General features: G+C 43.2%; 1 long non-coding RNA gene across 1 annotated transcript in view; it reads left to right on the top strand.

Moving 5' to 3' along the window:
* Positions 1 to 19492, top strand: part of LOC134484891 (uncharacterized) — a 57087-nt gene extending 37595 nt beyond the window's left edge. The window contains exon 3 of the long non-coding RNA XR_010062694.1: positions 18923 to 19492. This is a non-coding gene — a long non-coding RNA (uncharacterized LOC134484891). The remainder of the gene's footprint in view (positions 1 to 18922) is intronic.
* Positions 19493 to 19873: the final 381 nt, after the last annotated feature.

Below are 19873 nucleotides of genomic sequence, written 5' to 3'. Positions count from 1 at the left end.
TGAAGATGCGTAGTTGATGGGAAAGACTTTAAAATCTTGATTCATGATTAAACATATGGGTAACAGTAGTTAGATTCCAGCTTAGCTATATCTCGTGTGCTGACAAGAATCTTCTGGGATATTTTGGTCAAAATCTGGCCAAGCAAGCAGTTGACTGACGAGGGGAGTTGGAATTATTTTTTCATTGCAGACCCGATTTTAATTCTTTTTTGTTATTGTGTAGAATAAGTTTTGAGGAATGCAGATTATGCATGCATACTATCCATAATCAGAAAGAACAATCCAAATAAAATCACAGCTTTGTTCAAACAATTCCTATAGGCTGTAGCAAGGCTCTGGGAAATGAACTGATGAAGGGGTTTGGGGTTTGTAGTTCTAGCCATCAAAGCATGTATGCTGATAGTCCAGTTAGCGAAGATGTTCGGCACAGTGTTGTTGACAGCAGCAAATCAGAACCAACATGATGTGTGACCGGCATTACTTAGACAGATTAAGGGATGTATAGAAAGATAAATGTTGTAATGCTATAAACACACATAGTGACATGCTATTGCTACACAGAAATGAAAACAATTCAGTTGTGCACATAAATGTGTGTGTGTGTGTGTGTGTGTGTGCGTAATTGTGTCTTGAAAGTTGTTTTTCCTAAGTCCATTTCTACCTAGATACTGAGACAATTTAGGTACCATATAGTTTGCCTACTTGTTTTAGTCAGGGTTCCTATTCCTGCACAAACATCATGATCAAGAAGCAAGTTGGGGAGGAAAGGGTTTATTCAGCTTACACTTCCACATTGCTGTTCATCACCAAAGGAAGTCAGGCCTGGAACTCCAGCAGGACAGGAAGCAGGAGCTGATGCAGAGGTCATAGAGGAATGTTACTTACTGGCTTGCTTCCCCTGGCTTGCTCAGCTTGCTTTCTTATAGAACCCAAGACCACCAGCCCAAGGACGGCACCACCCACAGTGAGCTGGGTCCTCCCTCCTTGATCATAAATTGAGAAAATGCCTTACAGCTTGGTCCCATGAAGGCATTTCCACAAGTGAGGCTAACTCCAGCTTGTGTCAAGTTGACATGCAAAACCAGCCAGTCCACCTACTTAGGTTTTTTCTTGCTGAATGTGGTGGCATATGTCTTTAACCCCAGTACTGGGGAAGCAGAGTTAGGTGGATCGCTGTGATATAGAGGATACAGATACAGGTACAGATATACATTGGAGAATAGAAGGTATAGATGTACTTTGTTACATAGTGAGCTCTGGGTCAACCCCACCTACCACCTACAGTAAAACTCTGTCTCAAAAAATTAAATAGTAAATAAACAAGTAGTTTGCTTACATCTATATAAAGCATCTTCCCGGGAGTCATCTCATATATAGGGTGTGACACAGTAGCTGATGTCTTTCAAATGGATGTTCCTTTCCCATAAAACACCTCTTCTTCTCAAGTTCTATCCATGCTGTACCATGCGTCAGTCAACACTTCCTTCCTTTTCATGACTGAATTGTAGTGTTTGACCTTTGGACACGCTGTATTTTATGTGGCTACTCACCATCCAAAGGGGGTTGTCATTTCCCCTCTGTGGCTGTCATGAATAATGCCACTAGAACTTTTGTGTAGGAGTGTTTGAGTTGACACAAATTTGTAAATTTAGGGAACTGACCTGGGAGTAGAATTGCAAGATTTTTACGTAATTTACTAATAACAGAGAAATTACTGAGCAGAATAACTGCAAAGTTAGCATTTTTTACACAGAGGTCATGTTCTTGAAGAAAACTGGGTCTTTCCTTGCAGCTGTCAATCACCAATAGCTCCCCAGCTGTGGGTGGGACTTCCTGCCCTCCCCTCCCCATGGTGAAATTTTGTCTGGCTTGAGCTTGCTCAGATCTTCTGCATTCTGTCACAACTGCTGAATTCCTTTGTTCAATTTTTAATTGGTTCCTGTTTTTACGCTGTGATTTTTTTTTAAACAGATGCTGTGTGGAAGTCCCAAATGAGATATGTTTTTCAAATATTTTTTTCTCCTTTCACATTCTTTTCTTCCATTCACTTATTTATCTGTCCATGCGTGTTTGTTTGAGTTTCTGTGGGAATGCATGTGTGCATGTGAGTGTGATCTTTAAGAGCTTACGTAGATTGATAGCATCATCTGCAAATAGTGGTGTTTGTACTTATCCATCCCCAGACAGTTAATTTTCATTCCCATTTTTCCCAACCTGATTTTTCCGGGCCAACATTCTTACTGTGATGGTTTATAGCAGTAGCACGAACATATATTGTATTCTGCATTTTATGCACTTGTTCTTGGAGGAAGGCATGCAAGCGAAATAGGCGCTCTACCCTAAGCTGCATTGGTACTCATTTTACTGCACATAATTTTGAGTCAACTCTCACCGAATGATGCAGACTGGCCTTGAACTCACTCTATAGTCCAGCCTAGTCTTGTTCATGTGATTTTCCTGCCTCAGTCTGCCAAGAAGTTCATAATCACTACGCGTGACCGGTCTAGCCGTCTCCACTTTCCTGAGACTTAAACATTTGTTCTCAAAGTAAAACCCTATTTTAAAAGATATATAATGGTGAAATAAAAACCACAAGACGCTATTTGTCTATACATCTCTGCCTATAAATCTACTATCTACTTGCTTGTCTATCTATCTATCTATCATTGCAAGAAACAAAATTATAGATTTAGTTTAAAAAAAGTAATTGATTTTATTTGTAATTATGGAACAAAGCAACACCCATTTCCACAAAATGGAGTAAGTAAATGATTAGCTGAACACAAAATCTTTTTTAATTTAAATATAATTATTTAATTTCCCCTACTTCCTTTTCCTCTCTTCTGATCACTCTTAGGATCCCTTCTCAGCTTCCTCTCAAATTCATAGACCCTTTTCCTTTGTTAAATTGATATATATATATATATATATATATATACACACATATATATATATATGTGTGTGTGTGTGTGTGTGTGTGTGTGTGTGTGTGTCTGGTGTATGATGTGTGTATGTATGCATGTATGTATATCACACACACAAGATGATTCCATTTAGTGTTGCTTGTACGTATGTGATATCAAGGCTGACTACTTGGTATTAAATAGCCACTCCGGTCTCATCCCCAAGAAGACTAATTCTGTTCTCAGCATTCCTTAGCTGCCTTTAGTTCTTTGTCCAGGTGTAGGACTCTGAAATCGCTCCCTTTCTCATTAGCATGTCTACTGCCATGTTCTTGCTCAAGTCTTGTTTAGGTAGCCATGCTGTTGAGGTGTTAAGGTGTGATAGCTTCCCTGTCATTTGAAGGAAACAATCTCACATAAAATGTCTCGACCCTCTAGGATTTATTATTTTCACTCCTCCACTTCCTCAATATTTCCTGAGCTTTGGGTGTAGGAACTGCATTGTAGATGTGTTCAGTGGGATTGGGCACCCCACACTGGAGCTGGGAACCCCACACTGGGGCTGGGCACCCCACACTGAGGTGTGGTACCCCTACTGGGGCTGGGTATCCCACATTGGGATCGGGTACCCCACATTTGACATAGGCATCCTACACTGGGGCTGGGCAACCCACACTGAGGATAGGTACCCCACACTGGCCGTAGGTACCCTATACTGAGGCTGGGTACCCCACACTGGAACTCAGCACCCCAGACTCAGTTGTTCTCTGCATTTTGACCAATCGTGGTTTTTGTGATTGTTTTCTCTGTAAATTGCAAAAAGAAGCTTCTTTGATGGACTTAGAGCTTTGGCCAATGCAGAAGGGAGAAAGAGCATGGATTGTGCTTCCTAAATTGCTGTTTTTAATAAGTGAGGAGAAGAAAAAACAATAAAAAAAATTGACCGGTCTCCTAGCAGAGCATGTGGCCAAGTCTGCCCAGCTCTTCAGTTGACAAGCCTTAGTGGGGGGCCATATTCAGTAATAGCAGGACAGGTTCAACGGGAGCAAGCATCCTGTCCAAAGCATCTGTGTAGGAGGAGAGGGATAGAATTATACTTTGTAGTCAGCAAGCAAACAGACTGTCCCATGGCATGTTCTGGGGCCAGGCCTTAAGACCCATCAGAGCTCTTTGTTAATACAAACTTACACTCAAATCAAAGACAGACAGACAGACAGACAGACAGACAGACAAAACCCAATCTGTTGGTTTATTTTGTTAGAATGTTTAAGGCAGCAGTTCTCAACCTGTGGGTCATAGTTCCCAGGGTTCCCATATCAAATATCCTACATATCAGATATTTACATTGCATTTCATAACAGTACCAATATTACAGTTATGAAATGACAGTGAAATAATTCTATGATTGGGGTCACCACAACACAAGGAATTGTATTATTAAAGGGTCACAGTATTAAGAAGGTTGAGAACCACTGATCTAAAGGGAGACTTCAATGTCCCAGTGTCACCAAGGCATAGTCCCAGTGCCACCAAGGTCCAGCCCTTAATTCTCAGTCCCACTTCCTTTGACGTGGCTCAATTCTTCTCAGATAGAATTGCCTCATGTGGTGTCTCTTTCAGACCTCGAATAATATGTTGCAAATCTACAAACCCAAGAGAAAGAATATCTTTCCCAAGGGTTCTAACAGTCCAGTGTTGAATCTCCTAGGTATGGCTCAAATCCTGTACTCTTCCTGCCCCAATCATTACAGAAGGGCAGTGGTCTGATGTTGCAGGGTAAGGTCATGTGCCTATTTCCACAGTGAGGAAGTAACATGAGCCTACCTCAGTCACAGGGACCACACGTAAGAGAAGAGGCCAGTCTAAAGGAAAATTGAAATGTTATTGTCACATGCAAGGGTGATAGTAATGACAGAGGCCACCCCAGATGCGGTGTTACATACCTTTGATCTCAGAGCTTGGGATAATGAGGTAGGAATATTGTGAATTATAGGCCAGCCTGAGTTATGTGGTGAGGTTGTCTCAAAGAAATAAACAGAAAAACAAATGCCACCACAACAACTACAAAACACAACAGAAAAGAAACAAAAATCACAGATCTTGTCAAACTCGGGAGTCTTCTACCTGTGGATACTCTTCTCTGTCTTAAATTTACTAACCCATGTCTTTCTTACTCACTGCCCCCAACACACACACACACACACACACACACACACACACACACACACACACACACACCCCTGCTATGTACAGCGTGCTTGCTGAACTAGCCAGAAAGCTGTCAGTCAATCACATGACTGCCTGGATATTTAAATTCAAACCATGTGTAGAGACAAGAAAGCTGGCCCAGGGTGGATCATACAAGTTCTCATCTAGTTGCTTTCTAATGAACCAGCTGATCCTGCCACCCTACGCCCTGACTTCCTGGAAAGTGATTGTATTGGTCACTTTCTGTTGCTGGGATAAAACACTGACCAAAAGCCACTTATGGAAGAATGTGTTTATTTTGGCTGATGGGTCCAAAGGGAGAATCCATATGGTGGATGTCTTAGTCACCTTTCTGTAACTATGAAAAAAATCATGAGCTAGGCAACTTATAGAAGAGTTTATTTGGATCTTAGAGTTCTGGGAGTTGAGTCCATTATGGCAGAGTGGAGGTAGTAGGAGCTTGAAGCAATAGCTGAGAGGTCACATAGCAAATCATAAAACAGAAAGCAGAGACCTTATCTGTTTGTCTGTCTGTCTGTCTGTCTGTCTATCTATCTATCTATCTATCTATCTATCTATCTATCTATCTATCTATCTATCTATCTATCTATGCATCTGTCTGTTTATCTATGTATCTATCTATGTGTCTGTCTGTCTAGTTTATCATGTATCAATCTAGCAATTACCTATACATTTATCAATCTTTTATCCACATTGACAGTCAAAATTACAAGTTTAGTTAAAAACATTTAATTGGCACTCAAGACAGGGGTAGTCTTTTGAAATCTCAAAACCTACCTCGTAGAGATACACCTCCCCTAGCAAAGCCATACCCCTAATCCTCCCCAAATAGCTTCCAGCTGGGGGATTAAGAGACTTGTGTGGGGCATTCTCATTAAAACCACCACAATGGGAGACATGACAGTAAGTGACTGGAGCAGGAAGCTGAGAGAACCACTTCAATCATAAATGAGAGGCAGAGAGAAAGAGAGAATGAACTGGAACTGGGGTCAGGCTATAAACTCCAGAGTCTATCCCAGGGATATCTTTCCCTCATCGAGGCTCCATCTCTTAAAGGTAAAATGACCTCACTAAACAGTGTCACTGATATGTGAATCTATTCACTCAAACCATCGCAAGTGCTCAAACGTAACTTCCAGTGAGCTGGAGGTCCCATGGGGTTCTCGGGTGAGGCAACGGGAATTTACTAACAACTTCTCAAAAGAAAACCTATGTAAAAAGAGTTTCACAGGAGGTTATTACTGAAAGCAATGATCAGTGATGATAAAGAAATGGAAGACAAGAAGGATTTAATTTTTTCATTACAAGGGATGCTTCCTCACTAGGCAAATATAGAGGACCCCAGAGCCAACCATTCCAGAAAGCAGGAGGTTGTGAACATATGCAGAAAAGAACCAAAATGACCCTGTTTCAGTTTAAGAAGCTACCTCAAAACATGCTTTGGTCTTCATTCCTATAAAGATCTTGGTTTTTTTTCTTTCTTTTCTTTCCTTTATTTTTTTTAACTATAAAGCAATCTGTTTAAAAACAGTCATAAAAATAGGATTTAATTAAAAATTTTATCCTGTAATTGAGATAAAATTTATGTTTCTAAATTATATGTGTGTGTGTGTGTGTGTGTGTGTGTGTGTGTGTATGCCTCCACTCCCCCCCTCCAAAATTGCGACAGAGAAAACGCCTAAAATTTAAGAGCTAAGTCTCACATGGAAAAAGATAAAATGGACAGAAAAAATAAAAGACTATAGAAAAGAAAATGAATACAGAAAATGGGAAAGGGAGAAAAGTAAAGACACACTGAAGAAACCAAATCATGCCTTCCTCCTACAGCCCTCTTTTTTTGTCCCTTCCTCCTTCCCTCCCTCCCTCCTTTCCCTCCCTCCCTCTTCCTTTCTCTCCCTCCCTTTTCCTTCCCTTCTCTCTCTCCTCTTCTTCCCTTTCTTCCTTCCCTTCTCTCTCTCCCTCCCATTTTTCTTTCCCTTCTCTTCCTCCTTCTCTCCCTTTCTCTCCTCCTTCCTTCCTTTTTCTCAATCTCCTCTGACTAAAACAGAGAAGACCTTGACAAGAATGAACAAGACAAGCAGAGCTCACACACAGCTTTAGGACTGGAAATACAAAGACAAATGTAACAACATTTGTTTGTTTGTTTGTTTGTTTGTTTGTTTTGAGACAGGCTCTCACTACTGTCATGCTGGCTGTCCTGGAACTCACTATGTAAGCTGGCTGGCCTCAAATTCTCAGCAATCCTCCTGCCTCTGCCTCCTGTGTGCTAGGATTAAAGGTGTGCACTACATACCTTTCATTACAGATTTTGTTCAGATATTAACATGAAACCTATGGTTATACTTGTGTAGGCAATGGAGAAGACTTGGAAACATTCATCTTTTAAATAAAAAATGTAACCAAAAGGAGTATTTTCTAGAAGAAAATGACCTCTGAAAACTGACTTATGTGTGGGAAGACAGTCATATATCTATATGACTATATTTATGTCAATGGAACTGCATATATAATACATAAAGAATATATACCATTCTGCTTAGTAACTGCATTATATGTATTATACAGTATATGTACATGCAGTATGAGTGACAAGTATCACTAATCATATTGATCGAAAGGTGACAACCCAGGGAAAAGACATGGACATACATGTTACATGGAAATACACAGATGACAAAGATTACAGTGTCAGCAATCACTGATAAAATTCAGATAAATGTCATAACAAAATCTAATTCCATAGTCTGTGGGATGGATAACATCAATATTCAAAGGATACAAGGTATAGGATAGGAAGCCAAGAAACTCTCTTGTATATTGCTGGCAGAATCCACAATAGTAAGCTACTCAGAAAACACTTCAACTCATAAAGCTAATTGTTTATAAATCAAAAGACCGACGGATTCTGATCTCAAATGTTTCTAGCAGAAATATTTACGATTGCCCCAAACAGGAGGCAACCTAAGAATCCATCAAGAGGGAAACAAAGTAATTTTCTACATTTATGTAATGTCATCTTACCTACTGATTTCAAAGTAAGATAGCAAGTGATAAGCTATGTAGATAAGTCTCAACAAATATTATTACTTTAAGTGAAAAAGCTAACAATTAATGAATACTGTGTTATTCCATTTAAATCAATGCTAGAAAAAGCAAAGCTAATCTGTGATGACAGAAATCACAGCAGTGGTTGCCCAAGGAGTGGCCACTGGCTGGAAGGGTACAGAAAGGATTTCTCTAGACAAGAGTAATGGGAGCATCCTGAGTTTTCCTGGGTGTGAACATTAGCTATACTTGTCAAAGCTCATCACATCAGACATTTAATTGCTGTGCATTACAAAATGCACACATTTTATCCCTGGAATAATATCTTTATAACTGATCCTATAAAAAATCAGAAAAACAAATTGGTAGCTATGTTCACACACACACACACACACACACACACACACACACACATGCACGCACGCACACATTTAGAAAATTAGCAGTCATTCTTCAATGGTTCTTGAATTCTAGCCATAACTCTAGAGATACAGAACCTATCTTCATAACTCTGCATCTCTGCATAGTGGGGATACTTTTCTTCATACTTGGATTATGAGCTGTGGTGGTCCCAGGCTAGGTACTTGAACCTCAGCTTTTGGTGCTCTATGAGGATTATGGGAACTTGGAAGGTATAGCTTATCTAGAGAAAACAGTTCATTGGTAGTGGGTCTTTGGGAAGTTATTATTCCTGGTCTTTTCCTGTGTGTCCTTTCACACTGTGTCTTGTGCAACAAGAACCACCTTATACCCTTCCCATTACTTTGATGTCATCTCAAGAACATGGGTCAAGCTACCAGGGAGGAACCCTCTGAAACCATGAGCAGAGATAAATTGCTCCTCCATTAACCTTTCTTAAGGGTTTTGGTCACAGCTAAACAAGTCACGGCTATAGATGCCCACATTCACCATAGCCTGTGGGTCAGTGGCAGGGCAGGCAGTTGGGTGGATCACAGTGAGAGAGGTAGGCAGTGGATACCTGAGAGGTGCTGGAGCCCATGGAGCAGACACAATGGCACCAACCAGCAGATCCTCAAAACCTTGATTTTGTTCCCCTAAACATGGTCTTAAGACTGTGGGATACTTGGAATCCTGCCTAATCCCAGGAGATTCCTTTTCCTTTACTCTGAACAAAGGAAATTAATCCTTCTTGTTGGGTTCCTTTGGGTAAGAGTCAAGTGACACCCTGCTGCCCAAACATATGTAAGGGGCAGGACTGGGCAGAGAGAAATCCAGAAGCAGTTTCTAGGTTTAAAGAAGGAACAAAGAAAGAGACTTTCCTTGGCGGTGGGGGTGGGGGGAGTGAGCTTTGAGCATGGCTGAATACGAAGACAATACTTGGCTTTTCTACAGACAACTTCCATCCAGGAGGCCCAGACTAAAGGGAAAAGCCAAATTCGATGTGGCCAGCTCTGGGAAGAGAAAGCTTTATTTTTGACAGTACCATTTAATCAACAATCTAGGCGAGCATAAGCATCTCCTTATTCCAGACTCCTGTGTGAGCTCATGAATGCTCTTCTCGTGCACATTCCTAGCATGTGCTTATTTAGTGATTAGAGCACTGGCTGCCCCCATATGTCTTAACCTCTCCTTCATAAAAAGGATTTGACAGTATTGTCAAGGACCATGGCAAGTTACTGGTTAATACTACATAAGGGGTGCTCTGGTTCTGCCTACTTGCAGTATAAAGAATGGGTTCAGGGGAGAGGATGGCATCTGAGGGAGGGGATGTCATTGTACTTCTTGACAGAGGTGACAATGAGGACAAGGGAGTGAGCCCACATACATGTGCAAATCTGCAGATACAATCCAAATCTGCAAAGCTCCTCTCTGGATAGTCTTCTGTTTTCAAGTGAACTCTTACCCTCTTCTCCTTGGGTAAGGAGTCTGTCTTGTGTCATTCAAATACAACGTTTCTCCTAGGGGGCAGGACACTCTCAGTCTGAACCATCTTGACCTCCATGGTGATTACATGGAGGGCCCACATAGCCCTGGTGGTCTGGAAAAAGACATGACTTAACTGCTGTCCCCTGATGGGCAGCTAAGATTTCCCTTCAGACCTCACCCACCCACCCATACATCTATGCTCACACACAGGGAACCAGGCACCACGAGGCTCAGAAACAACCTGTGATGGGCAAGGCCCTGAGAAAGTCCCAAGCCCAAAATGCACAGATGCACAGAGGGAGATCAGCCAGGTCTCTGGCATCTTGGGAAATTTCCTCTCCCAGACCGTGTCTCCCTTTTTGTAACAGGGTCCACCTGTGAGGGAGTGGCTGGATTCCCACGGCTGACCCTGAAGAGCCTTATCTAAGCCTTGGCCGCTGCAGAAGGCCCCCAGCCCTTCTTTCTTCTTCAGAATTGAGTAGCATTGCAGGTGGCTGGGAAGAGTGGAACAAGAGGCTCACGTGGCTCACAAGGAAGCCAGCTTTCCACAGGATTCTGTCTTTTTCTCTCTTTCTCTATGAATTCAGTTTTTTTGTGCCTTCAATAGACAGGGCTGTTGGCTTTGGAAGGTTGTTTATTTCAAGGATGTAGGGAGGTGATGGGGTGGGGAGGTGGAGCCATTCTCAGACAATAGCCATTGTTTGTACCCAGACTCTGAGTCCAGATACCACCCTAGTCCCCCGGGCTTCCCCCTGGGTCTTTCTGCACCTGGGGAGCTGAGGTAGACTGATCCCTTGCTGAGCATGGGGCTCTAAGACTGACAGAAGGACATAAATAATCAGCCATCGGTCTCTAGCTCGACTATAAAAAGTGTGCATATGTTGTGTGCAGGTTTTCTTAAGGTAAGGGACAGAGCTGGGCAAAGCGACTTCTGGAACTGCCCATATGGGGAGGCGTCTTTCGCTGGTGGCTCCGCAGACAGAAATTGCCCATCTGCGCTGTTTGCAGGTGTTTTGAATGATTATATTATTAGCTTTGTCTGTTCAACTTTGCTTTTTTATGGTGGCTTTAGTATTGCAGGGGAAAAAAAAGAAGAAGAAAGAAAGAAAGAAAAAAAAAGAAACATAAAGCAGCCATCTGGCTCTGGATTTGTGATCGGACTCTCTGTCAGGAGAGAGGCAGCCCCTGCTATCTAAGGGGGTGGAGTAGACTCTGGGCAGTACTCGATTCAATTCTGCCCTCAGCTAGGGAACAGGTTTGGGGTAAGTAAAATTTTTCATGTCACAGGGGAAGCTGGCTCATCTCCTGGTTTCTCCACCCCCGCTCCACCTGGATGCTTTGCTTTGGCACTCACCTGGGGAGTAGAATTGCCAATCAATAACATGTCCCTCAAAGCCACAGTATGGCTGGGGGAGCAGGCTGTGCTTGTGCTTGTGGTGGTGGAGACCCCGGGCTGAGCTGTCCCTGTTGCCCATGCTTCTGGGCCTTAATTTGATCTGTGCTGTGACCTGTGTAACTTTGCAGGGCATCCTGACTGCAGGTAGTAAGACAAAGATTTATTTGATTATCTGTGCATGGCTAATTCATCTGGGAAATGCTCTCCATGTCAGGTGGCACAGGAGCGGGGTTATTTAGGGTTGTAGAGCAGTTTCAGGGCTGGGAGAGTGCCAGGAACTACCAATCCAGCAAGGTCATGAAGCCACCATACCACAGGGGACACCAGGTGGGCCCCAACTCACACTTCAGCCAGAGGGTGTCATCTGCCTTTTCATTGCTTGGGGACAAAGACAACAGAATTATGTAGGCTTTTTTTTTCTTTTCCTTTCTTTAAAAGAGGAGAGAGGAATTTTAAGCATCCAAGAAGCAGCTCTCCAACTTCTCCAGGTAGATAACACCGAGACAGACCACCGCAATGAGAGCTGTTGGCTGCTGATAGCTTCTGAGAAAGGAAATTTCTTTAAGGGTGTGGCCTCAGGTAGTTAGACCATTCTCCAGGGAATCTCTACCCATCCAAGAGTACATGAGTAACACAAACTGGATTTGATGGCTTCAAGGGGGAGGGGGCCACACAAAATTGGGTGAGTAGGGAAAGGGGAACAAGTTTGGAAGGAACTGGGGGAAGGGTGTGTATGATTAGGACAAGTGGTGCCAAATCCCTAAAGATTTAATAAGACAGGCATCACATGGTTCTTTGTGATATATACCATGCAATATATGTGATAAATGTATCATGTTATGTACTGTGATGTTTCTGTTATAGACTCTGCCATTTGTCTGTCTTTCACTACACACAGTCATGGCCGCAGCTGCAGTCATCTGCCAGTTCACTGGTAGGTACAGCATCTGCCATGGGCATCTTAGAGGCCCAAGGCTGGGAGGAAGCTTCTATACCAAAGGGAAGAATTAAAAAAACAGAACCCCATTCACTAAGGTACTGGTTATGTTTCTTAAGGTTTTGTTAGCATATTCTGCCATATGAAGTAAAGGGCCTTATTGGAAATTTTTCTCTTGTTTCATGCACATTGACTTTGTTGACCTCATTCTCGTGACCCTTCTGCTGTGTCTTACTATTTCCTTTCCTTTCCCTAAAGCATCTTCCTTCTACTTTCTATTTTCATGTCATACACGCACATGCGCACACACACACACACACACACACACACACACACTTACACATATGAGACACATACCCCATATACTTACACACGCCATACACCCACACATCATACCCATGCACTTACTCATATCGCATACACTCATGCTACATACACACACGTAGAAAAACACAAAACATTTCTCTGAGTCTGGCTTCTATGACCTAATATGATGACTGATCTCCAGTTTCATCTGCTTTTTCTCAAATGTTAGAATTCTGTTCTTCTTTGTATTGCCCATGCGTTCTACATTCTCCCCATCCGTTCATCTGGCTGTTGTGAATAAGACAGCAGTGAACTAGATCTGCACTTCCAGTGGCTAGGAGGAACCCTGCCAAGTAGGCATCCTTTCCTGCTATCCTGTTCCCTCGCTGCTGAGACAAACTTCAGGAAGTGAGGCAGACTGATTTCTTTCTTTTGGGGGGAGGTGCATGTGAAGAGCATAAAGCAGAAGCTGAGGATCTGGGGACCCACTTCCATTGTCTTCTGAGAGGCCAGACAGATGCATTTTCCTGAAGGGTTATGGAGATGTTGGGAGGTCCTGAATGAGAATTGGCAATGCCAGGCAGTGGTAAGACTCTTAAAGGATTGCTTCCTGGTACAAGTTCACGCTGACACAGAACAGCTGTGGCCTCAGCTTTGGCAATGGGCCAGTGGACAGAAGCAGGGGCCATCAAGGAGTATGCAAATTTGAACCAGGATCATTTTACTCAAAGGACAAGGGAGACCCCACCTTAGGACGCTGTCCTCTGCATTGGCAGAAGAAATGATCTTATTAAGGCTCCAATGGCACCTTCATGTTGGACAAAGTGATTGCCAGTTAAGTCTCTGTGGTCTTTGACAGAATAACAAAAACCCCGTTGAGTGGTCCAGTGCTGTTGAACTTGGAGCTTCAAGTTCATATCCTCATGAGGGCTTCCCCAATGTCATAGAAAGAAGGGACACCGTAGTGTCCCTTCTCAGTCAGGACAGGAGGAGCTGGGAGCACAGCTCAGATCCATTCATCCTATAGGAGCAGTAGGAGATTGGTCTAGGAGCGATCCTGGTCTTCTAGGCTACTAAAGCCAAACATTACTGACAGCCTTAGGCTGTTCCCGTTCTGAGATGGATGTGAACTGGGTTTCAGACTGCCTGGCTTTGAATTTTCTCACTCCTTATTAGCTGTATGACCATAGAGAAATACTTAATTTGCCCTTTTCTCTACTTCCTGCCTTTTCCCCAACCCCATTTCTCTACTCCCCCTCTCCTCCTTCATTCCCTCCTTTCCTTGCCGTATTCTTGCCTCAGTTTCCTTGCCTGCTGTTCAATTTTATCATTAAGAGTCTGCAGCACAGTAGGTCTGTTGCTGTGATGACTGCACATTCTCCTATCAAGTCTTCCCATTGTATAATTGATGTTCAGAAAACATTAGCCATAGCCATTTTGCTTGCTCTTATTCTCATTATTCCTGTCCCCTGACCACCTTTCTTTAGACCTAGAGGCAATACAATGTAGATTTAAGGGAACCAATTTGAAGTCATACAGCCAAAGGACAAAATGAATTGTGTTCTCTGTTCAATGTGACTAATATCCTTCTTATTAACATCACTTGGTCTGGTCTCTGACTTCACATTGTTCTTCTTTCTGAACTCACCTTCCCAGTGGCTTGTTATGGTCCCAACTCTCTGGGTCGCTTTGGCCATTGGCATGGTATGGTCATGACCAAAGTTTATTGCATTCCTCTTTCCTTTGCAGTGCAGCTCCTAGCATGGTTCACCTCTCAGATAATAGGAAGAGATCTAGACAACAGTCTTCCACATTCATTGACCCAGAGCCCAAGCATAGACGCCACTCTCTCTCTCCTGGTGGGGGAGGGGTGGTAATGTGTCTGAAAGATGTACTACATGTTGCAAGCAAAGAGATCCCATCTAACATTTCCAAGGATTCTCTAATTCTTCCCAATGAAAATATTTTCAGCCCCTTCCAGGTTCTCTGCATTCTTCTCACTGGGTAGACCAGCAGGCTTGAGTGTCTTTTCCTTCATACAGGGGCTTGCTACATGACTCAAACTATGTCATCATCATGGCTGATTCTGTATAGCATATATAAGTCAAACTATGGTGGTCCCTGTGCTAACTGCTCATTCATTATCTGCCCTTAGCTTGACCCTAACTTACTCTCCCTGTTGCAGGGGAATATGTATGGTGTATCTTCCCTTTTCTTACATACTCTCTTTATCCATCTCAGTAATCTTTGGGGACCTGTCCCTAGTCCCTTGAAGTCGGTGATTTCAATTATAATTAGCACTCGAAACTGCTTTCTAATCTATTCTACCTCACAACTCTGCCTCAGAACATTCTATACACTCAGCAATTTTTGTGTGTGTGTGTGTTTTTTTTTACTTCCTATTCCTGGGGCAGAAAATCAGATTGACACAACTCACGTATTCAGAAGAATGCTGGCTCCTAGTGTCTCAGTGCCTCCAGGAAAGGGCACAGCTTCATGAGGCGTCCTCGGAGTGCTGACTCAGCAGGAAACAGCAGGGAAAGCCCTGTATCAAGTGTGCACATGGATCCCTCCACCCTGTGACCAGCCTAGCCTTAACATTTAGCTTTGCTTTCCCGGAGATAAAGGAAACAAAGAGTATTTCGCAGAGGCGTGTGAGAGGCAGAGCTGGACTCTGCAAACACAGCTGTGTGGGGACAAATCCATCCCACCCAGGCTTCTTCACCCCCAATATTCACACCTTGCAGAGTCTGCAGTGCACTGTGAAATCTTGCACTCTGAAACACTGCATATCAGTCAAAATGGTTGTAACAAATGCAAAAGAACCACCCAACTCCAGGGCAGAATTTACCTTCTCATAAACTGTGCAGCCGCCTAGAGACCTTCTGAGTGCTGATAAGAGGAATACGCCTAATGACTGGCTGACCTTAAGTATTGGGCCCACAGAACAACACAGTTACAGCAAAGGCAAGTTTACTTCTCTCTCACCTTCCTTACAATTTTCCTGACATCTAAGATAAGAATTGAACAAAGAGTATGTTTGGGGGGGGGGAAGTACTCACTTAACCTTGAAGGGCACAGGAATAGGAAAAATGAACTGGGTTTCAGGAATGTTAATCGCTGGTCAAGTGCTTGCCTAGAATCCACCAATGAGGGATTTGGAGCATGACTCAGTGGTAGAGCACTTGCCCAGAGGGCCCAAGTCCTGGGTTCCATCTCCAACATGGCAACAGAAAATGTACTGGTCTTGAACTGAGTCTTCTGGTTCCTGTCTCAGGTTGGCCCGATTTCTCCATGTGACAGAAGGAAATTCCATTACCCCTCCCTCAACCCTCAGTACTTAGGATAAAACCATAATTCAATTTCTATAGATGAGAAAAGCAAGGCAATTAGGAAAGGCACATATGCCTCTAAGTTTGTTGTGGATTATGAAGCACTGTGGGGGAGAGTCTACAATACATCATTTTCAATTTTACTAAAGTAGAATGCCAGTGTCTAATGTTGGACATGCTTAGCTGGTGATCATGAGCACATGGGCTTCATCGGGAGTCTTGTTTTGCACTTTGCTCTGCAGTAGGAAGAGGTCACCATACAGATTAAAGAGCTAGGTGACCTTCCACAAAATATCCTTCCACTGTCTCTACACTTGAACAGTACTAGGAATCTGCAGCCAAGGACACTGTTTCAGAGCTCAGCTCCATGTTTCCCTGTCACCAAGCACCTACAATGGCCATCCTAGAGACTCAATCATTAGGCATATGATTAGGGTATGACTAGATAGAGCAACTGTGAGGTCCAGCATTATTTCACCTACCGATCCATGGAGTTCTCCTTGACCACATGCATTCCAGATACATTAGAATGTATTAATCACTTATCAATGGGAATTCTGGGGACTGGAGATCCGAAGTTAAGAGCACACACTGCTCTTCCACTCGTGTAAGTTCAGTTCTTAGTACCCACATCTAAAGGTTCACAACAACCTGTAACTCAAGCTCTGAGAAATCTAATGTCCTCTTCTGGTCTCCATGGTCATTGCACTCATATATACATACCCACCCCCAACCCAGTGACACACATGTCTATATATGTATAAATGAAAATAAATGGGATCCTGGATCTATCATTGAACACTAGCCTCTGTAGAAGATTCTGGAGACATTATTGTGCATAACGTATACTGTGTAATTTGGAGCAGTTGAACTGGTTATGCCATTTTCTTTTGTGTTCTTGATGAGTAGAAGAGAAATCCAGTGCTTTCCCTAGAAGCCCTATCCCCCATGAAGCTGGATGATACTTTTAGGGTTTGGGTTTCTTTTTAAAGTTTTTGTTTTGATCCCAAGTGTGGGATGGGGGGCTACTTTAGATTGTCCACAGCAGCTGATGGCGATTTGTCTCGTGCTCTATCAGAAGTGTGATTTTTTTTCCAGCTACAGATAATTGCTGTGATTGTATGACATTTGGAATTCTGAGGACTTTTCAGAGGGTCTATAAATGCTAAGGGCTCTGATTTGTTGTTTTTTGTTTTGGTGATTTCTTGGTTGGTTTTTGTTTCCATTTTGTTTTGGTGATTTCTTGGTTGGTTGCTGTTGGTTGGTATTGATAACATGAAGACAAGGAAGGAGGAGGAGGAAGAAGAGAAGGAGAAGGAGGAGGAAGAGGAGGAGGAGGAGAAGGAAGAGGAAAAGGAGGAGGAAGAGGAGGAGGAGGAAGAGGAAAAGGAGGAGGAAGAGGAGGAGGAGGAGGAGGAGAAGAAGAAGAAGAAGAAGAAGAAGAAGAAGAAGAAGAAGAAGAAGAAGAAGAAGAAGAAGAAGAAGAAGAAGAAGAAGAAGGAGGAGGAGGAGGAGGAGGAGGAGAAGGAGGAGGAGGAGGAGGAGGAGAAGGAGAAGGAGAAGGAGAAGGAGAAGGAGAAGGAGAAGGAGAAGGAGAAGGAGAAGGAGAAGGAGAAGGAGAAGGAGAAGGAGAAGAAGAAGAAGAAGAAGAAGAAGAAGAAGAAGAAGAAGAAGAAGAAGAAGAAGAAGAAGAAGACGAAGTTGTTGTTATCCTGCCAGTAAAGATCAAACTTGCTCTAAGGAACTCGATTCCCCTAATTATCAGGAAGTAGGTTAATGATAAAGTCACCCACTTTCTGACCCCTGACTTTATTCAGGGTCTCTTTCTTTTCCTCTCTATCCTTTTTTCATTCTTTTTCAGTGTTAGAGGGTTGATAGGGTGGAGGAAAGGGGTGGAAGAAAGAAGGACCCACCAGGTAGCCCAAGACTGTCAACAGATTCAAACTATAAAGGTCATCCTATAGGGGACACTTCAATCCTGTTACCATGTTTCTGCAAGTGAGATCCCCCGCCCAGTTGTGCCTCTTGGAAAGCACAATTGACTATGATGGTGCTGCTATTAGGCCTTCTCAGTACTTACGGTGCCCAATATATAGAAAGATGGAAGCCTTACACTGTCCTTACAACCGCCCCATGCAATGAGGGTTTTTACAGTGCTCATGGAGAAAGTCAAGACAGCAGTAAAGAGCTGGGAGATGGCTCGGAGTGCTTAATGGTCAACCTCATGAACCTGTCTTTAGATCCTCAGCTCCATATAAGAGTCAGGCACAAAGACACACATTTGTAGCCTAAGTGCTAGAGGCCAGGGATTGGGGATAAGAGGGTTGGTTGTTCCCTGACCAGCCAGTCTAGCCAGTCAGTGAGCTCTAGGTCCAATAAGAGACCTGTCTCAAAAATAAGGTAGAAAGCAATAGAAGAATATATTCATCTTGCATCTGTGAATAATCTCATGAGGAAACACACCTACACACACACACACACACACACACACACACACACACACACACACACACACACCCCTTCAGGTTGAAAGCAGAGTCATGAGCCCAAACCTACATCCATGTGTCCTTAGAAACGGTGCACAATGCATTAATCCAAAACAGGCAGATCACTTGTAAAACACAGCCCATAACAGAAGCGATGGCTTTTGACACAAAACGAAATCGACGCTATGTTCTATCCACTCCCTTATGCACGTGGTCATCCCGCTGCCTGTGACGTGAAAATCACCATAGAGAGCAGAGATGGAGCCTGACTGAAGAAGTCACAGGCACTTGTTCACCACCCACCATATTTCAAGGTGCGGAGAAGGGGGGGGCGTAGAGAAGCACAAGGAAATTTGCTGTTCCAATTAACAGAATTATTTGTATATTTCCATTTCATTTAGCAGGATAAACTCAGCTGTGGCTGTTTGGAAAGTTTGGGAGCCATCCAGTGCGCACCATGCAGCTCTGACAGAAGACTCATTTCTCCTCCAAGTATCCTTTTGTTTCTGCCTACTGGGAGGCCACAAGCGCAGAGTCAGGATGAACCTGTGGCTCTAACTGGACCTCGCCCTGTGTTGCAAGTGCTTCCCGTGACCTACAGAAAGGAGGCTTGGTCGCTGCACGTATGTTGTCTCACCTCCTTGTAGGGGGCCTTAAAGGTGGTCTGTGACGGAAATGCCATTCCAAGATGATCAAGGAAGCACAGAAACAGAGGACTTCCTCCCCGTGTATATGAACTCAAGGGCTGAGGCCCCTCCAGGCTGCAGCCCCTCTGGATGCCTGTATCCCAATCCTCACTGCCTTGCCCGAACCTTCTGAGAGTATTGATTGACAGCTGAAGAGGTGTTCATCTGGGCTGAAGTCAAGTTGATGAAAGCTGCAGTTTAGATTGTAGGCTGGGAGTAGGGTTCTGCATAAAAACAATAAGAAACAAAAAAATGGATTAAAGGACATGGTGGTTTATGTTAAAATTGTTGAACTGAAGCCATGAGACAGATGTCGTCTAGCAAGCAGACTTTTTGGGCCTGCCTTAAATTATACAACCTAATGACCTAAAAGTAAGCCCAGATTTGGGATTCTACCCCATGGTCTATCTCTCTCCCCCTGTTCCCTCCCCCTTCTTAACACTTGTCCCCTCTTTATTGAAATATAAACTCAAAGGAAAGATTGTATGAACTTCAGATATGGCAATGAGAAGGATTCTGAACTTTTTGAAATCTGCATTTAAGTGTTTGCATAATTTGTGTATGTGGTTCTGGGGTCAAGGTTCTGGTTCAGTTTGGGTAGCAGAATAGCATCAAAAGTGAAGACTGTGACACTGGCTGGATTAGTCTGTTTCGTGTTGCTGTAAG

Source organism: Rattus norvegicus, chromosome 1 (genome assembly GCF_036323735.1).
Source record: "Rattus norvegicus strain BN/NHsdMcwi chromosome 1, GRCr8, whole genome shotgun sequence".
Classification (NCBI taxonomy): Eukaryota; Metazoa; Chordata; class Mammalia; order Rodentia; family Muridae; genus Rattus; species Rattus norvegicus.
The sequence above is the reverse complement of the archived record's forward strand: the minus strand, read 5'-3'. Positions and strand labels throughout refer to the sequence as shown.